The following is a 26,505-nucleotide window of genomic DNA, read 5'->3' as shown; positions in this document are numbered from 1 at the left end:
GGCTCTGGCTCAGGGTACACCTGAGGCTGGTTGTCCTTACATTCTTTAGAGGGGCTATTGTTTCCCCAAATGGTTCTCTGGCTTCATGATGAAGAACTTCAGAGTTTCTCTTTGCCCAAAAGCCTATTTCTTCCTTTTATGATGTCTGCTGTCTGAAGAGGCTAAGAATTTTCAAATTCACCAGGCCCCGCCTCCTTCACATATGACAATTTTTTTTTTTTTTCTAATTGGCTTGTCTCTCTCCTCTTGCCTTTTCCTGTAAGCCACAGAAGGAAATCAGAAGGCATTTTCCATACTCCTTCTGGAGCTCTCCTGACCTAGATAACCCAATTCTTTATGGTTCATTTTCCATATTACCACAGGTGATAATGTTGCTGAACTCCCTGCCATTATTGGACAATAATTCCCTTTCCTTTAGTTCCCCAAAACAGTTTCCCTCACTTTCCTTAAAGGTCTCACCAAAAGCCTTCTGGAGGGCATTCCCATTTCTGTTAACAGTCTCTTCAAGAAGGCAGTTTGGCTCCCTTCACACACTCTTTAAAGCCTTTCCAGTATCTACCTCCCATCCAAATCAAACACCAATCCCACAGACTTAGCTTTTTCTTACAAAAGCACCTGATGACCAAAATCTGTATTAGTTAGCTATCACTGCATAAATATCACCCTAAAACCTAGTGCATTAAAACAACAAGGATCATGTACTACCTTTCACAAGGTCTGCTGCCGAGGAGTTTAGGAGCAGCTCATTCGGATGGTTCTCGATTAACATCTATGTTAAGGTTGCCATCAGAGGCCCGCCAGAACTTTTGTGATCTGAAGATTTGACCAAGGCTGGAGGGCTGGCTTCCGGTGTGACTCACTCTCATACCAGGTTGGCATTGGCCTGTGGCAAGTCTCAGTTTTTCTCCATGTGGATCCCCCCACAGGCAGCATGGTACCTGACTTACCCCAGAGTGAGCAGTACAAGAACCAGAGCTTATGAGGAAGGAGTTGTGAGCTCTGTGTGACCTAGCTTTGGAAGTCACATAGCATCATGTTTGCCACATTCTATTTGTTGGAAGGGAGTCCCTAAGTCTGGCCCATAATCGAGGGGAGGTGAATTAAACTCCACTTTTTGAAGCAAGACCTATATCCAGGAGTTCATGAACCTATTTTAAAACTACCACCCTTAGAACACTATAATGACAGGGCTCCTGGGTGGCTCAGTGGGTTAAAGCCTCTGCCTTCGGCTCAGGTCATGATCCCAGGGTCATGGGATCGAGCCCCACATCAGGCTCTCTGCTCGGTGGGGATTGTGCTTCCCCCTCTCTCTGCCTGCCTCTCTGCTTACTTGGTCTCTCTCTGTCAAAATAAATACATAAATAAATAAATAAATAAATAAAAGAACACTATAACAAACTTATGTTAATAAATTGCATTTCTTACACATTTTTATTTGAAGAAAAAAGTTTATAATTCTTCAAGAATCTAGAAGACAGAATAAGATTAAAGGGTCAGAAGAATTATGTTGACTCTCCACACCTGCATTTTCTCCTCTTCTAACAGAAGGATGGGTGCTGTGATGAGCAGGTCTGTGAGCACAGAAGGCCAAACTGTCAATCATACTTGCACAAAATAGAACACTGGCTGGATGCCAAACTCTGCTAATGACTAGCAAGGAATGCCGAAAAGGGTCTACTGCATACACCACATAGATATTTGTGTGGCCCTAATTCCCATTTGCACACTGGGATGCCATGTATTAGCATGACCTATAAATTAACATAGATAAATCACTTGGTTTTGAGGTCTCTCCAGTCTTATAGTTCATCTTCTACCTTTAAGTGTAGCTGCAAATCATCAAGCCACAAAATGAAGGTTTACTTCCCAAAAAACTATCCAGACATCCCCCACAATATTCCTTAGTTTAGAAATCAGCACACTATAAATTCCTCTAAGACCTTCTTTGTCTTCAAACTTCCAAATTCCACCAGTCAATGCTGACAAACTGCCAGCAGAGTCTTGGAAGAAGGAGACTGACGGTCAATGCTCTCTTTCTTAGTAGATGCCAAGGAAATTCACAAAGGGTGGTTCGTTGGACACCCACCTTGTTCATCCTTCCCATTTAACCACCCTAATTCCATATTATAAATGGGCACTCATGTAAAACTCCTTCTGCTTTATTTACCCTTCCTTTGAGAATTTAAAAGTAAACTTTATCATTATGTTATTATGGAAATAGATGATGGAAGTGGCCACAGGATCATTTCACTGAGGAACCTGGACCTTTGCGGTGCTTAATCACCCATACACTATGATTGTGAGGCATGGTTCCTTGTTCACAAGGCAGTTTATGTGAAGGGCTCTCAGAGAGCAAGAGAGAGAAATTTAAATATAATTTTAACTCACTAAAACTCTGTGTTCACTACTAATTGAGTTTTTGGCTAGAGAAATTCAGTAGGTGCATAGAGTACCCCGGAAAAATTGTGACACTAACATGTAAAACTTGCTTGAATTACACCTAATACATTATTTACCTTTGATCATCTTTTCACATTCTTCACCTTCATTTGTTCCCTGATTCTTCACTGTTGTTCATTTCCCCACTCACTTTTAAATTCTCTTCGCTGCCACACCTCCACCACCCTGCAATTCACTTTCTGTGCCCCAAACAGTCACCTCTGCCTTAAACACCCTTATGATCAGTTTTAAGGTATTAAAATATTCATGAGAATAGAAGTATAATCTCTTTAATACCAAATAACTCCTCTGACAATGGCCAGGCTTGGGGAAAACATAATTAAGAAGTCAGCTAGAGGAGTTTCTAAGGAAATTCGTTTTAAATGAATGAAGGTAATTAATCAGTAAGAACAAATACCTGATGGAAAGAGAGAGATTGCTCTTGTGACTGGAAAAGAGCAATGAAGTCAGGATTCAGGATAGTGTCCAGTGTGCATACTGTGGTGGTAATCTCTCCTCTCTGGCCTTAGAGTAGCTAAATAGAGCATAAATAAATCTTGCCATGATTCATATAAATACAGATTAAGCAAACTGAATAGAGGATAGCAGCACTGGACAGCTTGTAGAGACTCTCAGTTAAAGTAAAATAGTAGGAACTTCAGCATGGAGAAGCGGCTTCTAGGGGTCTCAGAGCCATGAAGAAGCCTCAAACAAGCAAGAAACTATTGAGAATACATTGTTAAACTCAAATACAGGTACAGAACAAGGGTTGGATTAGGTAAATTTTGAAAACAGTAAAAAATTAGTAAAATGATTATCAACTTATTCCAGGTGTACATGTCTATTTTAAAACTGTTTTATGCTATATCATAGTCATATAAATAAATATTTTAATATCAAACAAAGTTAGAGGTGCAAATCCAGTTACCCATGCCTCTGAGAAGGCCAACTATTTAATAGACCATTCATAGAAGAGAGTCAATCAACTTTGCCAGAGAGCAGTTCATCTGAAATGTAGCTACACCCACTCTCTCAGTTCTTGTCTTGCCCATATTACTTTCTAGCATATGGTAGGACTTATTAGATATCCTTGGCCTTCTACCACCCCTCCCCTCAAATATTCCCTTCTTGAGGGTAGGATTTTACCGACTTTGTTCACTATCATATTCCTAGCACTTGGAACAGCGTTTGCATGTGAAAAAGATTCAATAAATATTAGTTGAATTAATAAAGTGTAGGTTTAGGATATTAAAAACATTCTTATGTATCCCATCTGTTGCAATCCCCAAAACACATGAAGCAATGGCAGCATTCAACCTCAACTTCCCACTTCTACTTTACTGCTGTGCCTCATCTTGTTCTCCATTTCCATCCTGAGTTTACTCATATCCTTTCTCAGACACTCTCACTCCAAACTCAAGTACCTTTTTTTTTCTACAACATCTCAAATGATCAAAAATCATTGATTATCCTGGAAATTGACTGACTAAGAAACACATAGGTAAAGTTTCCCCATAATCACAATAAGGAACATCTTCCTATTTCCTGTCTATTAAGAAGTTTGTGTCAAACATCAATCAAGCATGAGCATGACATAAGGTACCAGGGATGCAAAAAGAAATAGATACTCACATTTACCAAGATCAAAGTAACATGAGCAGTGAGCTTTGTGTTCCCCTGAAAAAATAAAGTTCTGTATGCCCATATTCCAATTGCAAATCTGATTCTGACAGTGATCTTCAATTATAAACTTGAAAATTCCTTGCTTTTTGATTTTTTAATTCTTTTGCTTTCTTTCTCATATCTTTTTACTTAAAACCTGTATTGCACAATGATAACTTGCCTATGCACACCTCTGTGTATGACTACCAACTCCAAACACTCTTATCATGGAAACACAATAGTAGGCTCAGATTCAACTTCACCCAACTTCCAATTCACATACTTTTAATGATACAGACTGAATATTTGTTTCTCTCTCCTCCAAAATTTGTGTGTCAAAATCTATCCCCCCAATATGATGGTATTAGGAGGTGGGGCCTTTGGGAGGTAATCAGGTCATGAGGAGAGAGCCCTCATGAAAGAGATTATAAAAGAAGAATCTGGAGAGCTCCCTTTTTCCTTCTGTCATGGGAGGACACAGTGAGAAAACAGCTATCTATGAACTGGAAAACCAGATCTTACCAGACTCCAAACTGTTAGCACCTTGATCTCAGACTTTCCTCCTTCCAGAATGTGAGAAGTAAATTTCTGTTGTTTATAAGCCACATGGTCTAGGGCACTTTTTTTTTTTTTTTTTTTTTTTTTTTGGTAGCAGTCTGTGAGACTAAGACATATAAAGATGCAAAGACAAGATCTAGCATGAATCACACAGACAATATCTGAAATGTCACAGTAATGTCTGCTAATGACAAGTTAAAATTTAAGTTAAAAAGTAGTTCCTGAGGAACTTTTAGGACTCAAAGACTGCCTTAAAAGCACACTAAGCCATAACTGCTCTGAACTTCTTGGATCTGTGCTCTGAGACAAAGAATCATATTAGCTTTTCTCTCTTCAGGCCCTTGGAGTTTATACTGCAGAATATAAAATGCTGATACAGAAGATGAGTGTTGATGCACTGTAGCCTCAAGTGAAATGACATAACAAGACAAGAATAGAAAAAATAATGAGAAACTGAATAGCCCTTTGAGGAGCATGTGCTGGGAAGGGAAGGAAGGGGCTTGTTACAGAACACATGGAAAATGGTGACATGCTCTGCCTGACTGTGGCCCAGTCAGAGAACTTGAGAGAATTCTGTAGACTTGTTCCAGATAAATGCTTGCTGGGCCCTAAAAACTGGAGTACATTTCAAGGCATTATTTGAGAAAGAATACAGTCAAGGACCAGTGTGGAAAATGAGAGGGACTAAGGTTTTCCAGAAATACTATTTACTATCAAGCTTGAGTTTATTTCTTCTCCTTTAAAAATTAATAAAATAGAAGTGGTATCAAAATTTGGAAAAATACTTAGTAGAGGAAAAGTCCTTATTTTGCAAAAAACAAGTATAAATTATCCACTCAGATAATAAAGTAAGACAAAAGCAACTTGTGCAAAAGATAAGTGAGCTGGGGAGAGAGATAGCTCAAATGAGGAAAGACTACAGGGTCGCCTAAAATACAGTCATAGAATTGGAATCTATAAAGATATCAAAGACAGAACAAATGCTACTGAAAAGAAAATCAGTAACATGGAGGACAAACTTGAGAAGGACTTCAAGAATATAAACCAAGATATTTAAAGTACAAATGATAAGATTTATGAAGATTATTATAAAACTATGTTACATGGATATGGAAATGCACACAATCTCAGAAGGAAAACAAAACCCAAAATATTAAAATCATAATTTACATTAGAAGAAAATGTCCTTAGATCAAAGAAAATGGGTAAAGTCTGCAAACTAGAAGAGCCAGCCCTGTACCAAGGGAAAACCAGGAAACACACGTTTAGGTATACCCTGGTGGATTTTTTAAAAGTTGAAGAAAATATGTCAGGATCCAAGCAAGAAAAATACAGTCATCTTCAAAATAAAAAGTATCTTCAGGAGGGTGGAGTCAAGATGGCAGAAAAGTAGCAGGCTGAGACTACTTCAGGTAGCAGGAGATCAGCTAGATAGCTTATCTAAAGATTGCAAACACCTACAAATCCAATGGGAGATTGAAGAGAAGAAGAACAGCAATTCTAGAAACAGAAAATCAACCACTTTCTGAAAGGTAGGACTGGCGGAGAAATGAATCCAAAGAAACGGGAAGATAGACTGTGGGGGAGGGGCCAGCTCCTGGCAAGCAGCGGAGCAATGGAGCACAAAATTGGGACTTTTAAAAGTCTGTTCCGCTGAGGGACATTGCTCCAGAGGCTAAACTGGGGTGAAGCCCACGCGGGGTCATCATGGCCTCAGGTCCCGCAGGGTCACAGAAGAATTGGGGTGTCTGAGTGTCGCAGAGCTCGCAGGTATTAGAACAGGGAAGCCAGCTACAGAGACAGAGCTGAGGAGTGAACTCTCAGCTCGGGGTTACCTTGAACCGGTCGCAGGCTCGGTGAGCTCAGAGCGCATCTGGAGGCCAGGGAGACGCTATTATTGGGTGCTGTTCTCTGAGGGCGCACTGAGGAGTGGGGCCCCGGGTTCTCAATTCCTCCGGGCCGGAGACTGGGAGGCCGCCATTTTCATTCCCGTCCTCCGGAACTCTATGGAAAGTGCTCAGGGAACAAAAGCTCCAAAAAGCGAATGGGAGTGGATTACTCAGCCCAGCCCCTGGTAAGTGCAGTGCAATTCCACCTGGGGCAAAGACACTTGAGAATCACTACAACAGGTCCCTCACAGAGAAGATCAACAAGAAATCCAGCCAGGTCCAAGTTCACTTACCAAGGAGTGCAGTTTCAATACCAAGGAGAGCAGCAGAATTCCAGAGGAGGAGAAAGCAAAGCACAGAACTCATGGCTTTATCCCCATGATTCTTTAGTCTCACAGTTAATATAATTATTTTTCTTCTTCAATTTTTTTTCTTCTTCTGCTAATTTTTTTTAACTTTTACCATTTTTAACGTTTTTAAACCAGTTTATCTAATATATATATTTTTTTCTTTTTTATATTTTTTTCTTATTCGTTTTCTTTCTTTAATTGTTTTTTTTTTTTTCTGAATCTCTTTTTATCCCCTTTCTTCCCCCCATGATTTGGGATCTCTTCTGATTTGGTTAAAGCATATTTTCCTGGGGTCTTTGCCACCCTTTTAGTATTTTACTTGCTCCTTCATATACTCTTACTGGACAAAATGACAAGGCAGAAAAATTCACCACAAAAAAAAAAAAAAAAAAGAACAAGAGGCAGTACCAAAGACCAGGAACCTAATCAATACAGACATTGGTAATGGGTCATATCTAGAGTTCAGAATGACGATTCTCAAGGGTCTAGCCAGGCTCGAAAAAGGCATGGAAGATATTAGAGAAATCCTCTCCAGAGATATAAAAGCCCTTTTGGGAGAAATAAAAGAACTAAAATCTAACCAAGTTGAAATTTAAAAAGCTATTAATGAGGTGCAATGAAAAATGGAGGCTCTCACTACTAGGATAAATGAGGCAGAAGAAAGAATTAGTGATATAGAAGACCAAATGACAGAGAATAAAGAAGCTGAGCAAAAGAGGGACAAACAGCTACTGGACCACTAGGGGAGAATTCGAGAGATAAGTGACACCATTAGATGAAACAACATTAGAATAATTGGGATTCCAGAAGAAGAAGAAAGAGAGAGGGGAGAAGGTATATTTGAAAGAATTGTTGGAGAGAATTTCCATAATATGGCAAAGGGAACAAGCATCAAAATCACAGGAGGTGCAGAGAACCCCCCTCAAAATCAATAAGAATAGGTCCACACCCCATCACCTAATAGTAAAATTTACAAGTCTTAGTGAAAAGAAAAAATCCTGAAAGAAGCCCAGGAAAAGAAGTCTGTAACATGCAATGGTAAAAATATTAGATTGGTAGCAGAATTATCAACAGAGACCTGGCAGGCCAGAAAGAGCTAGCGTAATATATTCAGAGCACTAAATGAGAAAAACATGCAGCCAAGAATACTATATCCAGCTAGGCTATCATTGAAAATAGAAGGAGAGATTAAAAGCTTCCAGGACGAACAAAACCTGAAAGAACACCAAACCAGCTCCACAGGACATATTGAAAGGGGTCCTCTAAGCAAAGAGAGAGGCTAAAAGTAGTAGATCAGAAAGGAACAAAGACAATATACAGTAACAGTCACCTAACAGGCAATACAATGACACGAAATTCATATCTTTCAATAGTTACCCTAAATGTTAATGGGATAAATGCCCCAATCAAAAGACACAGGGCATCAGAATGGATTTAAAAAAAACAACAACAACAAAATCCATCTATATGTGGCCTACAAGAAACTCATTTTAAACCCGAAGACCCCTCCAGATTTAAAGTGAGGGGATGGAAAGCAATTTACCATGCTAATGGACATTAGAAGAAAGCAGGAGTGGCAATCCTTATATCAGATAAATTAGATTTTAAGACAAAGATTATAATAAGAGATGAAGAAAGACACTATATCATACTCAAAGGATCTGTCCAACAAGAAGATCTAACAATTTTAAATATCTATGCCTCTAACGTGGGAGCAGCCAACTATATAAACCAATTAATAACAAAATCAAAGAAACACATCAACAATAATTCAATAATAGTAGGGGACTTTAACACTCCCCTCACTGAAATGGACAGATCATTCAAGCAAAAGATGAATAAGGAAATAAAAGCTTTAAATAATACACTGGACCAGATGGACATCACAGATATATTTAGAACATTTCATCCCAAAGCAACAGAATACACATTCTTCTCTAGTGCCCATGGAACATTCTCCAGAATAGATCACATCCTCCGTCCTAAATCAGGTCTCAACCAGTATCAAAAGATTGGGATCATTCCCTGCATATTCTCAGACCACAATGCTCTGAAGCTAGAACTCAAACTCAAGAGGAAATTTGGAAAGAACCCAAATACATGGAGACTAAACAGCATCCTACTAAAGAATGAATGGATTAACCGGGAAATTAAAGAAAAATTGAAAAAATTCATGGATACAAATGATAATGAAAACACAACGGTTCAAAATCTGTGGGACACAACAAAGGCAGTCCTGAGAGGAAAATGTATAGCGATACAAGGCTTTCTCAAGAAACAAGAAAGGTCTCAGGTAGACAACCTAACCCTACACCTAAAGGAGCTGGAGAAAGAAGAAGAAAGAAACCCTAAACCCAGAAGGAGAAGAGAAATCATGAAGATCAGAGCAGAAATCAATGAAATAGAAACCAAAAAAACAATAGAACAAATCAATGAAACTAGGAGATGGTTCTTTGAAAGAATTGATAAGATTGATAAACCCCTGGCCAGACGTATCAAAAAGAAAAGAGAAAGGACCCAAATAAATAAAATCATGAATGAAAGAGGAGAGATCACAACTAACACCAAAGAAATACAGACAATTATTAGAACATACTATGAGCAACTCTACGCCAACAAATTTGACAATCTGGAAGAAATGGATGCATTCCTAGAGACATATAAATTACCACAACTGAACCAGAAAGAAATAGAAAATGTGAACAGACCCATAACCAGTAAGGATATTGAAAGAGTCATCAAAAATCTCCAAACAAACAAAAGCCCAGGGCCAGACGGCTTCCTGGGGAAATTCTACCAAACATTTAAAAAGAACTAATTCCTATTCTCCTGAAACTGTTCCAAAAAATAGAAATGGAAGGAAAACTTCCAAACTCATTTTATGAGGCCAGCATCACCTTGATCCCAAAACCAGACAAGGATCCCATCAAAAAAGAGAACTACAGACCAATATCCTTGATGAACACAGATGTGAAAATTCTTACCAAAATACTAGCCAATAGGATTCAACAGTACATTAAAAGAATTATTCACCACGACCAAGTGGGATTTATTCCAGGGCTGCAAGTTTGGTTCAACATCCACAAATCAATCAATGTGATACACCACATTAATAAAAGAAAGAACAAGAACCATATGATACTCTCAATAGATGCTGAAAAAGCATTTGACAAAGTACAGCATCCCTTCCTGATCAAAACTCTTCAAAGTGTAGGAATAGAGGGCACATACCTCAATATTATCAAAGCCATCTATGAAAACCCACCGCAAATATCATTCTCAATGGAGAAAAACTGAAAGCTTTTCCACTAAGGTCAGGAACACGGCAGGGATGTCCATTATCACCACTGCTATTCAACATAGTACTAGAAGTCCTAGCCTCAGCAATCAGACAACAAAAGGAAATTAAAGGCATCCAAATTGGCAAAGAAGAAGTCAAACTATCACTCTTCGCAGATGACATGATACTATATGTGGAAAACCCAAAAGACTCCACTCCAAAATGGCTAAAACTTGTACAGGAATTCAGTAAAGTGTCAGGATATAAAATCAATGCACAGAAATCAGTTGCATTTCTCTACACCAACAAGAAGACAGAAGAAAGAGAAATTAAGGAGTTAATCCCATGTACAATTGCACCCAAAACTATAAGATACCTAGGAATAAACCTAACTAAAGAGGCCAAGAATCTATACTCAGAAAACTATAAAGTACTCATGAAAGAAACTGAGGAAGACACAAAGAAGTGGAAAAATGTTTCATGCTCCTGGATTGGAAGAATAAATATTGTGAAAATGTCTATGCTACCTAAAGCAATCTACACATTTAATGCAATCCCTATCAAAATACCATCCATTTTGTTCAAAGAAATGGAACAAATAATCCTAAAATTTATATGAAACCAGAAAAGACCTCAAATAGCCAAAGGAATGTTGAAAAAAAAAAGCTAAAGTTGGTAGCATCACAATTCCGGACTTCATGCTCTAACACAAAGCTGTCATCATCAAGACAGCATGGTACTGGCACAAAAACAGACACATAGATCAATGGAAAAGAATAGAGAGCCCAGAAATAGACCCTCAACTCTATGGTCAATTAATCTTCAACAAAGCAGGAAAGAATGTCCAATGGAAAAAAGACAGCCTCTTCAATAAATGGTGTTGGGAAAATTGGACAGCCACATGCAGAAAAATGAAATTGGACCATTTCCTTACACCACACATGAAAATAGACTCAAAATGGATGAAGGACCTCAATGTGCGAAAGGAATCCATCAAAATCCTTGAGGAGAACACAGGCAGCAACCTCTTCGACCTCAGCCGCAGCATCATCTTCCTAGGAACATCGCCAAAGGCAAGGGAAGCAAGGGCAAAAATGAACTATTGGGATTTTATCAAAATCAGAAGCTTCTGCACAGCAAAGGAAACAGTTAACAAAACCAAAAGACAACTGACAGAATGGGAGAAGATATTTGCAAACAACATATCAGATAAAGGGTTAGTGTCCAAAATCTATAAAGAACTTAGCAAACTCAACACCCAAAGAACAAATAATCCAATCAAGAAATGGGCAGAGGACATGAACAGACATTTCTACAAAGAAGACATCCAGATGGCCAACAGACACATGAAAAAGTGCTCCATATCACTCGGCATCAGGGAAATACAAATCAAAACCACAATGAGATATCACCTCACACCAGTCAGAATGGCTAAAATCAACAAGTCAGGAAATGACAGATGCTAGCGAGGATGCGGAGAAAGGGGAACCCTCCTACACTGTTGGTGGGAATGCAAGCTGGTGCAACCACTCTGGAAAACAGCATGGAGGTTCCTCAAAATGTTGAAAATAGAGCTACCCTAGGACCCAGCAATTGCACTACTGGGTATTTACACTAAAGATACAAACGTAGTGATCCGAAGGGGCATGTGCACCCGAATGTTTATAGCAGCCATGTCCACAATAGCCAAACTATGGAAAGAACCTAGATGTCCATCAACCGATGAATGGATCAAGAAGATGTGGTATATATACACAATGGAATACTATGCAGCCATCAAAAGAAATGAAATCTTGCAATTTGCGACAACATGGATGGAACTAGAGGGTATCATGCTTAGCAAAATAAGTCAATAGGAGAAAGACAACTATCATATGATCTCCCTGATATGAGGAAGTGGAGATGCAACATGGGGGGTTAAGGGCATAGGAGAAGAATAAATGAAACAATATGGGATAGTGACCATCTTGTGACTTTAGTGACTCTTAATCTCTTAAGTCACTTAACCATAAGTGACTCTTAATCTCACAAATCAAACTGAGGTTTGCTGGGGGGAAGGAGGTTGGGAGAAGGAGGGTGGGGTTATGGACATTGGGGAGCGTATGTGCTATGGTGAGTGCTGTGAAGTGTGTAAACCTGGAAATTCACAAACCTGTACTCCTGGGGATAAAAATATATGTTTATAAAAAATAAAAAAATTAAAAAAAAAAGAAAAAGTATCTTCAGCCTGAACTCAATTACTCGACTCCCCCAAATCAGACAAAATACAATAAGTTGTTTTCTGTTGAAAATAACTGTGAATCATGGTAAGCTGTTTTCATTTGCTTATGAAAAGGAAGGCATCTGTGATATATAAGCATTCAGAGAAATCTTTTAAAAGGATGAAATTGGTATAAAAGAGTTGGTAGTGAGCATATGGGTAAATATCTATTTTAATCATGGCATAATAATGGATATACATGCAATATGATTGTTGGAAGATACATAATATTAAAATAGTGAATGAAATCTACCTATAATCTCACTTAAACTAGCTATTATTGGAAACCAGAAAGAAGTAAAAAAAGAACAAATTCTTTAACTTCCATGCACAAGGAGAAGTTAAAACTAATTCTTTTACATTTTGCAAAAAGAAATATATTTCAGGTTTAAAAAAAAAGTAGGGATGCCTGTGTGGCTCAGTCACTTGAGCATCTGCCTTTGGCTCAGGTCATGATCCCAGAGTCCTGAAATCAAGTCCTGAATCAGGCTCCCTCTTCAGCAGGGAGTCTGTTTCTTCCTCTGCCGCTCCCCCTACTTGTGTGCTCGCTCTCTCTCTCTCTCTCTCTCTCTCTGGCAAATAAATAAATAAAAATTTAAAAATAGTAATAAAAGCATCCTTTGGTAACATTTAAAACAAGATAAATGAGAAAGATCCTATAGATTAGTATAAATAAGTTAAAAATAAGTTCCAAAAATAAATGTTAATTTATCAGGAGGAAAACTCTCCTTAATTGGACTTAAAAATAAATCCCAACTGCCTTCAGTAAAATATAAAATAAAGACAGGATTACCAAAAAAATTATACTCAAGTACAAATGAAATTAGGAATGGCAATATTAGGATGTCAACAAACATATGCTAGAATTTAATTGATAAAATAGATATTACTTAAGACTTTATATTTATTGAACTTTAATAGCTTATAAAAATCCATCAAAACATATGAAATAAAGTCATAAATACACAGAAAAGTTACCAAAACCACAATTGTACTAGTAGACCACACAAATTTTAACCTAAGGTGTATAGAAAAGGTTCAAAGATTAAAAAAAAAAGATGGAAACAGAATAAAACTGAGTTCTTACATTAGAAGATTGTTTATAAGAGAGCCTAATAATGAGAGCATCTAGATAATTAAGTTGTTCTGAAATTATTTTTAAGTTCTTTGGGAACACTGATGCCATGTTCTCCCCAGACATGAATGACTGTGGGTGATTTCTCTGGGGCTCAGTCCACACAAAAGCAAATGCAAGATGGGGCACCTGGGTGGCTCAGTCAGTTAAGTGTCTCTTGATTCCCCCCCATCATGATCTAAGGGTTGTGAGACTGAGCCCCAAGTGGGGTTCCACGCTCAACATGGAGCCTGCTTAGGATCCTCTCTACCTCTTCCTGTGCCACTACCCCACTCCCCTACCCCTACTCACGGGTGTGCTCTATCTCACTCTCTCTCTTAAAAAAAAAAAAAAAAAAGTGCAATGCTAGAAATATGTATCCAAAATACCCACTGGACTGACACCACAGCAAGATGATACATTACAAACATGCTCTAGTGCTTTTTCATTATGCTAAGTGAGGGAAACCAGGCATGAAAGAGTGTCTGGTGTATGATTCCCTTTCTATAAAATTCTAGAAAACGTAATTTAATCAATAGTGACAAGAGTGGGTCAGCAGCTGCCTGGGGCCAGGAGCAAAAGAAGAAGTGGGCTGCAAATGGGCACAAAGAACCTATTAAGAGTAATGGAAATACTATGTTGTGGCTAGGCTTCTGCAGACATATACATCTGTCAAAACTTATCACATTGGTATTTTATTTAAATGAAGGTAGTTTATTGTATTTAAGTTACAGTTCAATGAAGTTGATTAAAAATGAAATTTTAATATAGGCAAAATAAGTAATGCTATATATCAAAAATATAATTATCAACATGTATCTTTAAATGTTGACAAAGGAAAATGGAATGATCAAGTCAACACACCCTAAAGGCATTTGCAAAAAACTCTGTACCAATTCTCAATTTTAAAACATACATAGCAAATGCCTGATAAAGAGCATCTAAAATTAATATTCAGCAATAGTCTCCATAGTGGCACACTACATACATTTCCTCTCAATTCAGGGACATGACCAGCTATCATCCCTTAAGTAAATAATCAAGTATATCTACTGAAAATGAAGAACTGGAGAAAAAAAACAAAAGGAAGTGACAAAAGCGAATCCAGCAACAACAATAACAAAATATACAGCTTTCAAAATAATTGGATGCTAGACAAAAGTGTAAAAACCAATTTTAATATGTTAGTAATAACCAGTTAAAAAAGAAAATGGAAGATAAATCCCATTCATCATTGATAATTGTAGCTCAAAGCATAAAAATACCAGGGAGCAGCCTTAAAAATGAAATGCAGTACCCATAAAGAAAATTACTAAACATAACTGAAAGACATAAAAGTTATCTCTGAAAACTCTATAGATATTCCAAGATTCTAGATAAGGAATAAGTAAACCTCCACAAGTTAAATAATAATTTTAATTCAATGCCAATTAAAAGCTCCTTTCGTGCCATAAAAGGGCTCGTAACTGAATCTAGAAGATAAGTGGCTTATACCACCCAAGAAGAAAATCCTGAAAATAAAGCATTTTTCACACCACACAGGAAAATCATGCAACTACAATCATTAGAACCATGTAGTACAAAAACTGAACAGATCATCCAAAACAAACCCTGGTCTATATTAGAACTTAATATACAATAAATGTGACATCAAAATAAATTAAAAGGCCAAATGGAGCTAGAACAGCAGTTAGGTATTTTTAAATGATTTAGAGTTAGGTAAAAATCCCATGTTAAACACTAAGAAAATTTACAAATGGATTAGGCAGTAAAGGTTTAAAAAAAAAAACCCTAAAGCATAAAAAATCATAAGACAGTATAGGTGAGTATCTAATTTCTATAAGGAGAGTACTAAGTATAAAAGCAATAGAAAAAGGGGCACCTGAGTGGCTCAGTGGGTTAAAGCCTCTGCCTTTAGCTCAGGTCATGATCCCAGGGTCCTGGGATGGAGCCCCACATCAAGGTCTCTGCTCGGCAGGGAGCCTGCTTCCTCCTCTCTCTGCCTGACTCTCTGCCTACCTGTGATCTCTGTCTGTCAAATAAATAAACAAAATCTTAAAAAAAAATAGTAAAAGGTTAACTAAGAAATGGGTATATGTTTGGATACCTAGTTTTAAATTATTCTTTTATTTCTTAAATTGCAAAAACAACACAGGCTCACAACACATTTTTAAAAGTAGCACAATTAGACAAGGCAGAATGTATCCTTTGCTCCACCCCCATACCACTTCAGCATACCTCCCAGAACTAAAAACTACATATATCTTCCTAAATTTTTTCAATATTACACTAATATTTTTAATGTGAATAAGCAATTCATTTTTTAAAAGCTTTTTTTTAATTTTAAGATTTTATTTATTTATCAGAGAGAGAGGGAGAGAGAGAGAGCACAGGCAGGCAGAGTGGCAGCAGAGGCAGAGGGAGAAGCAGGCTCCCTGCCGAGCAAGGAGCCCGATGTGGGACTCTATCCCAGGACACTGGGATCATGACCTGAGCCGAAGGCAGCCGTCTAACCAACTGAACCACCCAGGCGTCCCAACATTTTTTTAAAGATTTTTATTCTGAAATAATTATAGATTTCTAGGAAGCTATTAAGAAATGTACAGGGAGGGCCTGTGTATGCATAATACAGTCACCCCCAATACAGATGACCTCTTGCAAAACTGTAGTACAGGGTCAAAACCAGCAAATTGAGATTGGTACTGAGCATAGAGATTACTCATACCTCACCAGTGGTATACATGCACTTGTATGCGCAGTTCTCGACAATTATAGCCCACGTGTAGATCTGCTTAGCCACCATCAAAATCAGGAAATTTAAATATTACCACAGGCTGCTTCTGTGGTAAAACCCTGTCCACACCTTCCTCCCCTCATCCTTAACCTCTGGTGACCACTGATCCATTATCCATTTTCTACTTAGAATAATTCAGCAAAGTTTTACAAGAGGATCTCAGCTCTATTGATTCTTTTGAGACTAACTTTTTTTCACTCAGCATAATTTCCTGGATGTTCATCTAAGTTACTGCATATATCAGTGATTACTTATTATTGCTAACCGGTATTCCTGATATGAATGAACCAAAGTTGGTTTGACCATTCAATCATCGTAAGAAATCTGGGTAGTTTACTGCAATTGCACTCCTGGGTATTTACCCCAAAGATACAGATGTAGTGAAAAGAAGGGCCATCTGTACCCCAATGTTTATAGCAGCAATGGCCATGGTCGCCAAACTGTGGAAAGAGCCAAGATGCCCTTCAACGGACGAATGGATAAGGAAGATGTGGTCCATATACACTATGGAGTATTATGCCTCCATCAGAAAGGATGAATACCCAACTTTTGTGGCAACGTGGATGGGACTGGAAGAGATTATGCTGAGTGAAATAAGTCAAGCATAGAGAGCCAATTATCATATGATTTCACTTATTTGTGGAGCAGAGCAAATACCATGGAGGACATGGGGAGATGGAGAGGAGAAGGGAGTTGAGGGAAATTGGAAGGGGAGGTGAACCATGAGAGACTATGGACACTGAAAAACAACCTGAAGGTTTTGAAGGGGCAGGGGGTGGGAGGTTGGGGGAACCAGGTGGTGGTATTGGGGAGGGCACGTATTGCATGGAGCACTGGGTGTGGTGCAAAAACAATGAATATGCTGAAAAGAAGTAAAAAAAAAAAAAAAGAAAAAAGAAATCTGGGTGGTTTAAAGTTCTCAAAGATTAAGAGCAAAGTTTCTGTGAACATCCATGCTCAGGTTTCTGGGTGAAAATAAGTCTTTATTTCTCTGGCATAAATTCCTGAGTACAACTGGTGGGCCATAAGGCAGTGAGCAAAAAGAAAGCTATACACAAATACGTTAATGTAATAGGACTCCAAATATACATGTGTGTGTGTGTGCATATATATATATATATATATATATATATATATATATTTTTTTTTTTTTAAAGAAAATTTGGGGGAGGAGCAAAGGGAGAGAGAGAGAAAGAATCCTAAGCAGGCTCCACGCCCAGCATGGAGCCCCACTGAGGGCTTGATCTCACAACCCTGAGATTATCACATGAGCCAAAATCAGGAGTCCAATGATTAACGAACTGAACCACCTAGGTGTTCCTCCAAAAATATTTTTAAAGTGTATTTCTGTATAGAAAAACAAACTGTTGAAAAATGTAATATGTACAAAATATGTACAAAAAATAATAATTGGCAAATAAAATATGTTAAAATTTGAATCATTTTTCCTTTTTCTACTCCTCTGTCTTGTCAGCCTTTTCTACATTAAACATGTACCCATTTTATAATCAGAGAAGTATTCATTAATAAAATGTCAAACAATTTTAGTCAGAGGCCTAATTTTCCTAACCTAGATTATGGGCTGATGTGGCAGTGGCCTACTTAGAAGTCCATCTGGGACCTGGTTGTGTGGGAGCAGGAGAGTCTCATTCCATCAATTAGTGGAAATATTTTTTCCTCATGTATAGTTTCAGGAATGAATTGTCCAATTAAAACTGAAAAGAAAGATTAGAATGAATAACAATTAAAAAAGCACTAATATTAAGATTTTCCCAGTTAGAAAGTAATGGCCCCTCTTAAGGTATTTAGGGCCTATATTCTTTTGATCTGTGTCCAGAATGAGTCCCTGTGTATGTTGCACTGCTAGAGAGAGCTAGAAATAAGTTAAGGCATACCCAAAGCCACACTTGTCCGCTAACTGGAAATTGAGTCATTCAAAGATTGGTAGCCTGTTCTATAAATGTCCTATAACTGCCAGAGAGGTACAATGGCCTCACAGTTTAAAAAAAAAAAAAAATTCATATGCAAATTATACCATGATGAAACCTTACAGCACATTTCAAAGTATTAAAAGTTCAAGCCTCATTAACATCATAACTGCACTCAATAATTACTTAGCTTAGCAATTAAAACAAACTTCAGACCATATCAAATTGTTGTCTTTGAATATAGATCAGATTGACCATCAGGACACTTTTTGCATTTGAAAATAGGGGCCATTAGTAGTTAAGCTCGTCCAATAAACATACACTGGATCTGCCTGAGCAAACTGGGTTGCATGATTGACTGACTGCTCTATGGTGTGATGAAACTCGCATGTGGCCACATTCCAAAAAGGGTTCAACATCCCATAAAACTTGGGTTTACATGAAGTTAATAAATAATTATTATTAATTTTTAAAATATTTCATAGTTAATCTTTAAATATTTTATAATTATAAAATAAATATATCATTAATTTTTTAAGATTTTAATTATTAAGAAGAAATTCTTAACAATGATATAGTACTTCATTACCATATAAACATCACTGTGTAGATAGTTTTTTTTTTACTCTAATAAGTATTCATAAGTATCCAAAAATGCTATGATTTTGAACTGAAAACTTTGGGTCTAGGGCACACACATGAAGCTGAGCAAGCATACCCATGTTAAGTTTAAGGCAGTTTAAAAAAAGCTGTTTAGGAGCACGTGGGTAGCTTAGTGGGTTACGCCTCTGCCATCAGCTCAGGTCGTGATCTCAGTGTTCTTGGATTCAGCCCCGCATCAGGTTCTCTACTCAGCGGGGAGCCTGCTTCCCCCTCTCTCTCTGCCTGCCTCTCTGCCTATTTGTGATCTCTATAAATAAATAAATACTTTTTTAAAAAGATATCTATTTAGTGCTCCCTTCTGGAGCACACTACTAAAAAAATTACACAATACAGAAAAGATTAGTGTGGCCCCCACACAAGGATGACATGCAAAAAGATATCCATTTAGAAATGGTTCCTGTGTCGTTCTTCTTGTGTGATTTACCCTTTAGGGACCTTCACCATGTTTTTCTTCCAACATTCAAATTTGTCACCAGACCCTGAAGTTACTCTAAACTCCAATATACTGCATTCCAGTACTGTCTTTCATACACATGCATACTCCAGGCCCCTTACTTCTTCAGACCGTCTCCTTCTGCCTTCAAGGTTTTGAGCACCACTTTCCTTCAAATCATTAGTTCCTCTCGATTTTCCATCCATCTGTGAACCCTCCGGTATATATGCTGGGTGGGGTAGTTAACGCTAGCTACTATGCTGGATAATTCCAGCAGCTCAGTGACTTGATACAACAGAAGGTCCTTTCTTGCTCGCTCAACAGCCAATGCAGTTTGGACAGTTCCTTTTGGCAGAAACTCTAGGATTCAGAGGCCTTGTGTGCTAAATATATGACCTCTGATATCTTCCAGAAGGAGGAAGCGGAAAGCCAAAGCTTTGATGGAGACATTTTTAAGGGTCAGAACAAAAGTGGATTTATATCACTTGCACTCAAGCTTCCTTGGCCAGACCTGAGACATAGGACCCTCACTTCAAGCGAGGCCAGGAAATGTAGGCTTCCCGTGTGTTCAGGAAGAGGAAATGAGACTGGTGAGCATCGCGTAAAATGTCTGTCACTATATAACTTTAACATTACATACAGTGAACTCTCCCACTATTTGTCTTTCTCCTGCAACTATTCAGAACATATTTTGGGAAAGGACATGATTCAGCCTACATCCTCAAGAGTGTAGAAACTCAGGCCAAGTGTATGAGTGGCCCTATCTCACCAAACTGTGAACAGACTTGCAAAGCTGTACACGCAAGCAGACAATTGACAAGCACAGGCAAACTCACTAGCACTCAAAGAAATAAGTTTTCTTTTCCTTAAAACACAATTTCACCCATAATATTAACAAAGGCTAAAAGATAATACTAAATACAAAAAGGGATACAGTGAAATTCAGGCCCCTGAGGGCAGCAGGGGTAGCCCTGGAGGGAAACACCCAGAAGTACAATCTTCCTAAAAGACAGTTCAGAAATAAGCATCAAAATCTTTATTCAGATCATTCAAAAATTTTTAATGAATATTCACTAAGCACAGAGCACTGTTCTAAATCTTCTAATCTACTAATTCTGCTTTCGGAAATGTATCCACAGGAGTTAAGTGACATGCAGACAAATATTCATGACCAGGGAATCCACGACAGTATAAAAAGAGCCCAAATGGCTAATGATAGGGAAGTAATTAAATAATTTATGTTACATCTATATTTAAAATACTATGGAATGATAACAGTTAAGGTCTAGGAAAATTCTACTAGTATAGTTTTGCAGACTAAAAGACATAACTAAAAATTTGAATTTATAGTATAATCCCAATTTCTGTGTATATAAATACACACCATATATATATATATATATATAGTGTATGTATTAATGTTAACAATATTAATATATAATATATATTAATATATAATGTTAACATTATATAACAACATATAATATGTTGTTATATATATATATTTATATATATATTTATATATAAATACACACCATATATATATATATATATATGGTGTATGTATTTATATACACAGAAATTGGGATTATACTATAATATATATAATTATATATATAATATATGTATTATATATATAATGTTATTATATGTTATAGTATATATAACATATTATATGTTGTTATATAATGTTAACATTATATATTAATATTGTTAACATTATTATATATAATATTAATAACATTATATTTAATGTTATGTATTATATATAATATATAATATAACATATTATATATTAATATAATATATAATATAATATATAATATAACATATTATATATTATATAACATACATATACATATAATTATATATATGTATATATATATACATACACAGAAGTTGAATATAGACATATACATATGTCTATATTCAGCCAACATATACTTATTTACTATCAAATACGTGCTAGGACTTACAGAGAATCTGTAAGATCTCTGGGTAAGACTAAAGATTAGCTTGTATATTTTCCATGATTGTTTCTCTATTTCACAGAAACTGCTGAGGAACAGGCCAGCATAGAATACAGTACTTGGTGCTTCAGTCATGAATAAAAATTTGTTCTAAGATATAATGGAAGAATAGAAGTCTGGAAAAAAGTGTAATTTCAGTTTCAAGTACTTTCTGCTTTTGAATTTGAATACACCTTTGAATTCACCTATGCAGACAGAGAGGTCCTTTGGAGAAAAAGAAAGTCTATAGTGAGTCTTTTTAATTATGCATCAGAAAAGAGAAGCCTGCTCTAGAGGAGAAGTTTGAAAAATCTGAAAAGAATGAATGGAAAGGTCAGGAGAGAGCAGCATTCTGGGGAGAGGAGATTGCTTTGGGGAGGAAACGGTTGAAAATCTAGGAAAGGAGACCACTGAAGAGGGCATTGATCAGTTCATCGGGTTGTGCTGCACCCAGGGTTAAGGGATTCTGGGGAGTGGGATGCAGTGGCCAGAGGGTGGCAGAGGCCTTCACTAGGACTGGAAAATACTCTGAGCCAGGCTGGGCTTCCTGGAGGTCAAGATGACCTCATACCCAAGACACATAGTTGGAACAGGGCACACCTATGGCTGGAGTCTGGCAATTTCTGGACTGTGCCCTCAGCACAGAGAGCGGTGTTGTCAGTAAAGCAGAGGTGAGAACATCAGACGTCTGCACCAAAATAACAGATGCGGGCACTTTGGGCTGGGTCTGAGGCTTTGTTACTGAAAGACCCCTCTCCCCTTGCTAAAGGCTTGTTTAAGTAACCTATTATTCCTATAGCCGTGGCAACACATATCCTGCACAAACAGGATGTCTGTGATCACCCGGTCTGTCAAAAGAAAAGACAAATGAAAAGTAAAATGTAACTGGAACTTTCCAGAGTGCTGACCCAAGGAACCACCAGAACGCCCTGACCCCAACGCCCAATCATGCTTGATTCAAATTAATCAATCAGACTCCTGTAACCATGCATCTGCTTCTGTAAGACCCCTTCCCGCCACCGCTTCCCGCCACCTCAACTCTTGCCCTATATAATCTGTTCCCCAACCTAGCCCGGCGCGCTCAGTCCACAAAGGCTGATGCGTCCGCAGGCGCCTATGTAACCAATAAACCTCTTGCAACTTGCATCCAGTGGAGGCTTGGTGTCTGCTTCTTGGGTGCGGATCGAGGGTCTTTCATTACCACCCAGGGGGAGGCTTCAAGCCTTGTGCTCAAGACATGAGTATGTTTAGAGTCAAAGGCTAACAACACCAAGGAACAAGAATGTATAGTCAATTTTCAATTTTACCACATTTTCCACCACAGATGTGTCTTTTAAAATCAGGGTAAATAATCGAACCCTCCCTCAACTCTGTCTTTTTTTTCCCCACTGCGAGCAAAGACTTCTTGCAGAACCTCACCCCCATCTTCTCCTCAGAAGTTGCTCACCACAGCCATGGTCTTGGGAAGGAAGGTCATAGCCAATCACTTTCTGATGTTCAAACTCAAAGACACTTACTCGTTGGCCAATTCTTTGTCTTCCTAGTCATCCTGGAAGCCATTGACCACCCCATCCTTCTGGAAACGTCTTCCCCCCTAATACCCCTGACTCTTCTCTCTCTTACTTCCCCTCCCACTGGTCTCTCTGCTCCTTGCCCACCTTTTAGGGGCCTCCTCTTCTAAAGTCTGTGTCATAGAAGCTGGTGCTTTCCAGAGCTTGGCACTGGGCAGTCTTCCTTTCTCTTACATATTCCCCTGGGCTTGATGCTCTCATGACTTCATTTACTTCAAAATCTACAGAGCCAAGAACCATTCCTGAGACACAAGAAGTGTGTAATAGGGGTTCAGCGGCTCACCTAACATATTTGACATTAGGAGCAGACTGTTTATACCAGCCCCCTACCCTATATAACAAAATTAGGGTTTTGAGGGTTGTTGTGTTTTTCTTTTTTAAGATTTTTTTATTATTTGAGAGAGAAAACATGTGCATGCAAGCATGGAGACAGGCAGAATTCTTAAGCAGACTCCTCCCTGCTGAGAATGGAGCCCAACACAGGGCTGGATCTCACAACCCTGAGATCATGACCTGAGCTGAAACCAAGAGTTGGACACTCAACCAACTGAGCCACTCAGGTGTCCCATAAAATTGTTCTCAGTAATCATCACAAAATACTTAGTAGTAATCATGATTTTCTTGACTGGCTTTTCATTTTCAAACAATGTATAGTAAAGAGTAAACTTCCATCTTAAAATGTTCAAATTGAGTAAAATATTTTATATGGAAACCAAAAGTCATACCTAACAGTTTTACACTCTTTTAAATAGAAACACAAATTCAAAAACTCCAAGTGTCAAATGGTATGCCAAATCACATAACCCAAGTACTGTCTCTTCATCATCACAATTCACTGTGCTGGCATCGCTTCTTTCCTAGCAACTATCTAAATGCAAAAATATGTAGTATCACAGAGGGTGGTGATAAGAACTGTCAAAGTGAGCTCCAACAATTCCACTTGATTATAATCTTACTATTGAAACAAAAGCCCAGGGTGGGGTTCCCATGTGCCAGGGGCCGAATATATAACACCAAGGTCTCCAGATTAACTTCCCCACCTAGGAAACAATGTTTGAAAAAGGATAAGAATAAAAATGTGCTCAACTAAAGGCAGCAGCTGCATTGTCCAAAGTCAATAGTTGCCATGGTCATTGTTTAGCACTTAAAGTAACAAAAGTTTCTTTTTCTGGAAGCAGTATTTATTACTGGCATCATGGAACCTAAGGATAACAGAAAAGAACAACTCTTGTTTCATTTTATTCTATGCAGAAAATGCATTCTCTTCTTGCCCGTGCCTTGGTCTGCTGCTCCTAGCACCCCACCATTGGTATGGAATTGACAGAGAGCACTTGATGAGTGGATGAGGGAGTATGACTGCTGCGTGATTCTAATATTGCTCCTTCAGCAAGACTGCCCTCCTAAATTCTAGTCCTGTATTCCTGTCACCTGACTTCACCTGACTGTCCCTACAGGAACCTCAGAGCTGTCACCCACACGGTCTGCTCCTTTTTCTGCCCTACGTGGGTGAATGGCACCAAGTTCCACTGAGTGATTCAAGCCAGAAACTTGAGATTCCAGTCTTCCTGTTTCTCCCAACTCGATACAAAATCCACTTATCCTATCTCCTAAGCACTTCTAGCACTTCTAGAAGCCATGCTCCATTTGCACTCTCTGGGGCAGCCTTTGATCATTCTGTCTAAAACCATCACAACACCCACCTGTGGAGACTATCTACTTCAGTCTCTCTGCACTCCCATGTCCCTGAACTTCCCCCAAGCTCCTCCTCTTTAAATGGCAAATGAATCCCTTACCACAAAAGATTAATGTCAGATCAAATAACATACATGGACTGCCTCGTGCAGGGTCTCATCCACAGAAGATAGTCAAGAGTAATGTTGCTTTTCTTTCCTAAAACATTGTTTGATACTCTACTGCCTGCCAAATCTGAATTTTTTGAGAGAAAGCAGTTACATTTTGAGACTGAATTGATGAAGCATCATTTTATGTGCATAAAAAGCCAAATTACGCAGATAATTTCAGTTGTGTAAATATGACCTAATTCAAAGTATTTGCGAAACTCATTTCTATTATAACAACAAATACTTACTGATCATCACAAAGCAATGGAACCAAGTTAGGTCTGAATACATTGCTATAGATATATATAGATATAAAACAAAAAGAAACCGGTGCTCTCAAGGACTTTGTATTCCACACACATGTAACTCACAGTGAGGCAGGATAACACATAAGTGTAAATGAACACCACAACCATCCACAAAAGAGGGAGAGAAATTGAGAGAAGATAACTGGAGCATACTGGAGCATCGGAAGGGTGTTTGAGGAAAGAAACTGAGGCATATTTTAAAGGAAAGCTATACAGCAGCATTTAGGTAGGAAAGGAGAGGTTAAGTACATTTCTTATACAAAAAAAGAAATCACAAAGTTGTGAGATAGGAATGCTAATAGGGCATATGACCAAGCTTAAGGAGAACACAGAATTCACGAAAAGATGTAACAAGAATGAAAACTGGGAAGAAGACAGAGCAGAGAATGGATGGGATTAAATGCCAACATAACAGCTTTACTCTGAAAGTAATAAAGCATCATTTTAGAAACTGTGAGAGCCTCCTATCTACTTGCCCTGCAATTGGTCATTTCCCGTTGTGGTCTTTCCAAAACCCAAGTCTGACTATGCCGTATCACTGTTTAAAAGATCTGCCATGGTTCTCCAAGGATGATATACAAATGGCCAAGAAACACATGAAAAGATGTTCCACATCCTTCATCATTAGGGAAATACAAATCAAAACTACAGTTACATGCCACCTTACACCTGTAAAGATGGCTACTATCAATAAAACAGGAAACAACAAGTGTTGAGGAGGATGTGGAAAAACTGGACCCCTTGTCTGCAGGTGCTGGGAATATAAAATGGTACATCCACAGAAGAAAACAGTTTCGTGGCATTTTCTCAAAATACTATGAATATAATGCCCAGATGACCTAAAATTCCACTTTGGGGTATACAACCAGAAGAACTGAGCACAGAATCTCAAAGATATATTCACATACATTATTCACATATATTCCCAGCAGCATTATTCACTATAGCTGAAAAGAAGCAACTCAAGCAGCCATCAACAGATGAAGGAATAAACAAAAGTTGGTATATACACCCAAAAGGACATTGTTTATCCTTAAAAAAAGAGAAAATTTTGACACATGCTACAGCAGGGATGAACCCAGAGGACATTAGGCTAAGTGAAATAAGGCAATCTGAAAAGCACAAACACTGTATGAAGCCACTTATATGAGCTACCTAGAGTAGTCAAGCTCACACAAACAGACAGTTGAATGGTGGCTGCCAGAGGCTCGGGGAAGGGAGCATAGGGAATTGTTGTTTAATAGATACAGCTTCAAATTTGCAAGGTGAGGGGCACCTGGGTGGCTCAGTGGGTTAAAGCCTCTGCCTTTGGCTCAGGTCTTGATCTCAGGGTCCTAGGATCGAGCCCTGCATCGGGCTCTCTGCTCAGCAGGGAGCCTGCTTCCTCCTCTCTCTCTGCCTGCCTC

General features: G+C 38.2%; 1 long non-coding RNA gene and 1 other non-coding gene across 4 annotated transcripts in view; one reads left to right on the top strand and one right to left on the bottom strand.

Moving 5' to 3' along the window:
- The window catches only part of LOC131829811 (uncharacterized), a 288,985-nt gene that overhangs the window by 240,367 nt on the left and 22,113 nt on the right, over window positions 1-26,505 (bottom strand). The window lies entirely within an intron of this gene.
- On the top strand, window positions 19,226-19,333 carry LOC131831010 (U6 spliceosomal RNA). The gene has a single exon (XR_009353529.1). It is a non-coding gene; the product is annotated as a U6 spliceosomal RNA (small nuclear RNA).

Source organism: Mustela lutreola, chromosome 4 (genome assembly GCF_030435805.1).
Source record: "Mustela lutreola isolate mMusLut2 chromosome 4, mMusLut2.pri, whole genome shotgun sequence".
NCBI classification, from domain to species: Eukaryota; Metazoa; Chordata; class Mammalia; order Carnivora; family Mustelidae; genus Mustela; species Mustela lutreola.
This window is presented reverse-complemented; position numbering and strand designations above follow the sequence as displayed.